The 6,078-nt window shown below is 40.0% G+C and overlaps 1 protein-coding gene across 9 annotated transcripts in view; it reads left to right on the plus strand.

Moving 5' to 3' along the window:
* Nucleotides 1-3,320: 3,320 nt before the first annotated feature.
* MICAL2 (microtubule associated monooxygenase, calponin and LIM domain containing 2) overlaps nt 3,321-6,078 on the plus strand; it is a 61,526-nt gene continuing 58,768 nt past the window's right edge. For 8 of the 9 annotated variants that reach the window (XM_029911434.1, XM_029911439.1, XM_029911438.1 and 5 more), the window contains exon 1: nt 3,448-3,527. The gene's annotated coding sequence lies outside the window, so the exon portion shown is untranslated. Of the gene's footprint in view, nt 3,528-6,078 lie in introns of all 9 variants that reach the window. The other variant, XM_029911442.1, reaches the window with a different exon arrangement.

Here is a 6,078-nt window from a genome sequence, read left to right on the forward strand (position 1 = left end):
GAGGAGGGAGAAAAATTGTTGTTCTTAACCTCTGAGGATAGGACAAGAAGCAATGGCCTTAAATTGCAGCAAGGGCAGTTTAGGTTGGACATTAGGAAAAACTTCCTAACTGTCAGGGTGGTTAAGCATGGGAATAAATTGCCCAGAGAGGTTTTAGAATCTGCATCATTGGAGATTTTTAAGGGCAGGTTAGACAAACACCTGTCAGCCATAGTATTATCTAGACCATACCTATGTCTACACTGGCAATTGAACGACACAACTTTTGTCTTTCAGAGGTGTTCACCCCTCCACCCCCCCCGGTCCCTGAAAGACAAAAGTTTTGCCGTGACAAGTGCCAGTGTGAACAGCGCGTTGTCAGCAGGAGAGCCGCTCATTGGGTGTGGAAGTTTTTTTTGTTTTGTTTTGGTTTTTTTTTTTTTTTTTTTGGCAGGAGATCCGACAGACAGTGGCTACGCTGCACGACTTTTAGTGGCACGGCTGTAGCGATACAGCCATGTCGCTAAAGCTGTGTAGTATAGGCATAGCCTTAGTCCTGCCATGAGCGCAGGAGACTGGACTAGATGCTTCTGGAGGTCCCTTCCAGTTCTACGATTCTATAATTCTTCTCCAAAGTTATCTTCAATTACTGTGGTTTTCCTCAGCTGATAGAGGGCTTTCGAAGAGCAAAGTGATCCTGGATCATAAAAGTAAAGGGAGTTTTTTCCATTGGCTTGAATGGGAGCAGAACAAAGCCTTTCAGCCGTGAGTAGCATCTATGTGTCAAGACTCCCTTGATTTCCACAATGCTAGTCGCTACAGCTCAGAGGTCAGTTTCACCAGACTTGTTTGTACGGCAGTAGTTACTCACCATGGAAGAAATGGCTTCACCTGACTGTATGAAAGCAGCGATAAATTCATTACATTCTGAATATGGCCAATAATGAGCCAAAAGACTGGTTTATTAGCGGAAAAAATATAGAGCTAAAGGTTTCACAGGTTTTGCTAGAACGTTTGAAGTACTGTTTCCGTTTTTGCATACAAACAGAGAGCTTGTTTTTTCCATGTGTTGTCTCTTTCACTACTTAATAAAGGTAGAAGCCTCAACACTGTAAAAAAAATATCTTTGCAATAGATTCTTGCTGTTCTTGGCTCCAGAAGTTTCCAAAATGGATGATAAATTGTCAGGAGGAGTGAGCTGTACATCACTGGAAAAGCTCTCCTGATAAGCCAAAGAGCAAATAACTCTAAGACATGCAGATATCTATGTTTATAGATGGTAACCATGGATGGTGGCAAAAATACAATTACTTTTCACAGTGCCCCCAAGCAAGTTGGAAGATATCTTGTGGGGGGAGAGGGGGAAATTCTCTATCTCTCTAAAATTTGAATACATTCATTCCTACCGCTCTGTGAGGAAATGTCAGTGTCTGGGGTTTTATTAGTTGGCAAGAGCTACTATGACTAAATCTCAAAAGACTACTTTAAAAAAAATTGCATGTATTTATATATATAATATTTCTTGTCCGCCAGAAAAATTCTGATCAATCCATTTATGGTCTGTATTTGCAAAGTGCTGCTAGCTGCTTGCTCAACATTACTGGAAAACTGCATAGCTGTAAATGCATTCACTTACTTGTCAGAACTCAGAGTTCCCATGTTAATCATAACAAGTATGTGCAGAGAGGAACTGACCCAGCCTCTGCCAATAATCCCACTCTGATCCTGGCAACATCTGTGCTGGATTTTCTTCCTTTATATAATTAGATCCATTGATGTTTTCTTAGTATTTAGCATACAGTGCGGTATGTTACTCTGAAAGTACAAGCTAAAAATGTATTTTAGGAGTAAGCAAGCTTGGGAAATGGCTGATGGAACAGGTTAGCTTTAATTAATGATACTTTAATATCTGTAGCATTTTTTTTTTTTAAGTCTACAGTACCTGTTCATTCTGTGGAAATTCCACTATTCTTGAATTTTTAGAATATTTTACTTTTAAAAAAGATAACTGTAGCTCTTCTCATCATTGGTTTACATTAAAGCCTGTGCCAAATAATTTTAATCTGAGATGTAAAACAGTAAAATAAATGGGCAGACCAAAATAAATAAATAACCCTACTGTTATGAAAAAGAAATGTAATTAGAACCAGACTTACTGTAAACACATTCAACTAGGTTTAAAGTCCTTGCTTTTGAAACTGTAATCACTGTCTGGCTATGTGTGAGAGAACCAAAGGAGCATGTTTTGATTGTGAGATAATGCAGTTGTACTTCTAGCATTGATCAACATCTACCTCATAGTCAGAACTCTCTGAATTAGGTCACGCACACCTCAGCGGTCAGCAGGCTTCATTTGTTACCTGAACTGATTTGCTTCTCTAATAATTTGAGGTGATATATATATTATCAAGAAGGGCTGTTTCTAATCAAACAATTTCTGGTAACCAAGTCAGAAAATGTAAGCATCTGATGCACGTGCAGTTTTCCAGAAATCACAGCTTTCTGGCTTGTAGAAACTTAAAGCTGCAGGCCAAAACTGAAATCCATACATATATAGGTGAGATTCGTGCATAGGCACTTTGAAAATCCCACCCTTAGGTGCCTAAATGTGGACATAAGAGCCTAATTTTAAGATCCCATTTTTGAATATGTTGGTCAGTGTTAAAACAAAGTAGAACAGGCCCAGTTCACAAGTACTATAAATCAGGGTAGGTCTAATGACATCACTGGAGGTATGTTGATTTACGTCAGCTGATGATCTCATCCGTTGTATTCAGAACACTAAGTAACTTGCATTGTGGAGATAGTTTTACGCTAAACTAGTGTAGGAATATTTGGGGATTACTTTTAACCAATGGACTCTGGTCTAATCTGAAGATTGCAATAGCGCATTGATGTGTCTATTTTAAAAAAAAAAAATCTGCTTTGAGACCATTTATTCTTCATTTCCAAGTCTCTCCTGTTGTCTGCTGCAAGTAATTTTGAAATAACTGTTATATCCTTAACATTTATTTACATCTACTTAGAGCTGGATGAAAGCATTTTGACTAATTTTTACCATATTTTTTCCATCAGTTTTTCAATGGGTACTTACTTTGATGTCTGTATATGAGGCATTTGCCAAATTCTATAAATAGTTGAACACCCTCCATTAAGTAAAATATTTGATGAATGTGACTGCTTCATTTTGTCAATAGTATACTTGAATATTTCTGGAGGTATATGATCAGCTCTTGATACAGTAGCATTACTTCAGTTGACAGTTTACACCCTTTAGGTGACTTGGCAATTTTATATTGACTTCCATTTGCATGAACAAACTTCTTCTTTCCTCCCTCAGTGTTTGATTATTGGAGGTGGTCCATGTGGTTTGCGGACTGCCATAGAACTTGCCTTTCTGGGAGCCAAGGTTGTAGTTGTGGAGAAGCGGGACACTTTCTCAAGAAACAATGTGCTGCATCTCTGGCCTTTTACAATCCATGACCTCCGGGGCTTGGGGGCGAAAAAATTTTATGGAAAATTCTGCGGAGGATCTATTGACCATATCAGTAAGTACCAGTGACTATATGGAAATGTACAATTTTGTTGAATGCTTGCTATGCAGAAGACTTGCTTCAGAAATATTAATAGAGATCTTCTGGACTTGCTGTGTAGTGTTTCTTTACCAAGATAGTAATGATACATCCTGAATACACACACAGAGAAAAATCCCCAAAGTCAAGCACTTCTGCTTTGCCAAAATTGCATAATCTTATTTGAACGATAATATGCTCCTCATCAAAGCTTTAAGAGAAACCTTGTGTGGACGTTATTTTTAATTGCTGTCCAGAACCAGTTTAACAGACTTCATTTTAGGGTGCCTTTAAAAGTGTACTCTAAAAATAAAAGGTTTTACAGTTGTATGAATGATACTGCTGCTTTATATCTAGTGCCTTAGTTGTACTAAGTGCCTCACAAAATACCGAAAAAGGGATGGTGCCTACCCAAAAGGGATTTTAACTTAACTTGGACAAAAACAAACCTCTTGAACAGCATCTTGAGTGTGGGAATGTTTGCAGATATTATTGAGGAGGAGAACTTCTAGAGAAAATGGTACCAAAAATAGTAAACCAAATGTGTTAACAAAAACCATGGAAATGAGTTTTGATCACTTTGGGGGAGGGAGGGCTGTCTGCTTTTTCTTAAAAAGCAGGTGGAATGGAAGAGAGTGACATCTGATTGTGTGGCTATCTGTTTTCATTTGAATGCATATTCATCACAGTATAACTAGATGTAATTTAGATGTATGTTTTACTAATATGAGTTAGATAGTGGGTTGGTAAACAAATGTCCTTGTACATGAAGGTTGCAAGCTTGGCCCACAGAAGTCAATGGGAGTTTTGTCACTGACTTCTTTGGGACAGGATTTCACCCATGATATCCAAACATAAGGATACAGGACATACTTTTACACTGATAAGCCTCCTGAACAAGTAGGCAGACCACTCTAGGGTATTTGCCTGATTGCTTGTATGGTTCAAAAGGATGTCACCACTGTGTGTGTGTGTGTGTGTGTGTGTGTGTTTTGTAAAGATTAAAAAAAAAATGGCAGGCAAGAGAGGAGAAAACACCGTCCTGGCCACTGTGGATGTAGAAGCCCTCTACACCAGCATTCCACTCAAAGATGGACTACAAGCCATCAGGAACAGTATCCCCGATAATGTCACGGCAAACCTGGTGGCTGAACTTTGTGACTTTGTCCTCACCCACAACTATTTCACATTTGGGGACAATGTATACCTTCAAGTCAGCGGTACTGCTATGGGTATCCGCATGGCCCCACAGTATGCCAACATTTTTATGGCTGACTTAGGGGACGAGAGCTGAGGAAGCGTTGTTCTAATGCCCCTAATCTACTTGCGCTACATTGATGACATCTTCATCATCTGGACCCATGGAAAAGAAGCCCTTGAGGAATTCCACCATGATTTCAACAATTTCCATCCCACCGTCAACCTCAGCCTGGACCAGTCCACACAAGAGATCCACTTCCTGGACACTACAGTGCTAATAAGCGATGGTCACATAAACACCACCCTATACCGGAAACCTACTGACCGCTATACTTACCTACATGCCTCCAGCTTTCATCCAGACCACATCACACGATCCGTTGTCTACAGCCAAGCTGTAAGATACAACTGCATGTGCTCCAATCCCTCAGACAGAGACAAACACCTACACGATCTCTATCAAGCGTTCTTAAATCTACAATACCCACCTGGTGAAGTGAAGAAACAGATTGACAGAGCCGGAAGAATACCCAGAAGTCACCTACTTCAGGACAGGCCCAACAAAGAAAGTAACAGAATGCCACTAGCCGTCACCTTCAGCCCCCAACTAAAACCTCTCCAGCGCATCATCAAGGAGCTACAACCTATCCTGAAGGACGATCCCTCACTCTCACAGAACTTGGGAGACAGGCCAGTCCTCGCTTACAAAAAGCCCATCGCCAATTCTGTCCACATCTATTCAAGGGACATCATCATAGGACCTAATCACATCAGCCACACTATGAGGCTCAATCACCTGCACATCTACCAATGTGATATATGTCACCATGTGCCAGCAATGCCCCTCTGCCATGTACGTTGGCCAGACCGGACAGTCTCTACGCAAAAGAATAAATGGACACAAATCAGACATCAGGAATCATAACATTCAAAAACCAGTCGGAGAACACTTCAAGCTCCCTGGTCATTCAATTCCAAACCTGAAAAAAACCTTCAAAAACAGACTCCAACGAGAAACTGCAGAACTGGAATTAATTTGCAAACTGGACACCATTAAATTAGGCTTGAATAAAGACTGGGAGTGGATGGGTCATTACACAAAGTAAAAACTATTTCCCATGCTAATTTCCCCCCTACTGTTACTCACACCTTCTTATCAACTGTTTGACATGGGCTATCTTGATTATCACTATAGAAGTTTTTTTTTCTCCTGCTGATAATAGCCCACCTTAATTGATTAGTCTTGTTAGAGTTGGTATGGCAACACCAATTTTTTCATGGTGTGTGTGTGTGTGTGTGTGTGTGTGTGTGTGTGTGTGTGTGTGTG

This window comes from Terrapene carolina, unplaced genomic scaffold (assembly GCF_002925995.2).
Source record: "Terrapene carolina triunguis isolate 2854851 unplaced genomic scaffold, T_m_triunguis-2.0 Scaffold96, whole genome shotgun sequence".
NCBI classification, from domain to species: domain Eukaryota; kingdom Metazoa; phylum Chordata; order Testudines; family Emydidae; genus Terrapene; species Terrapene triunguis.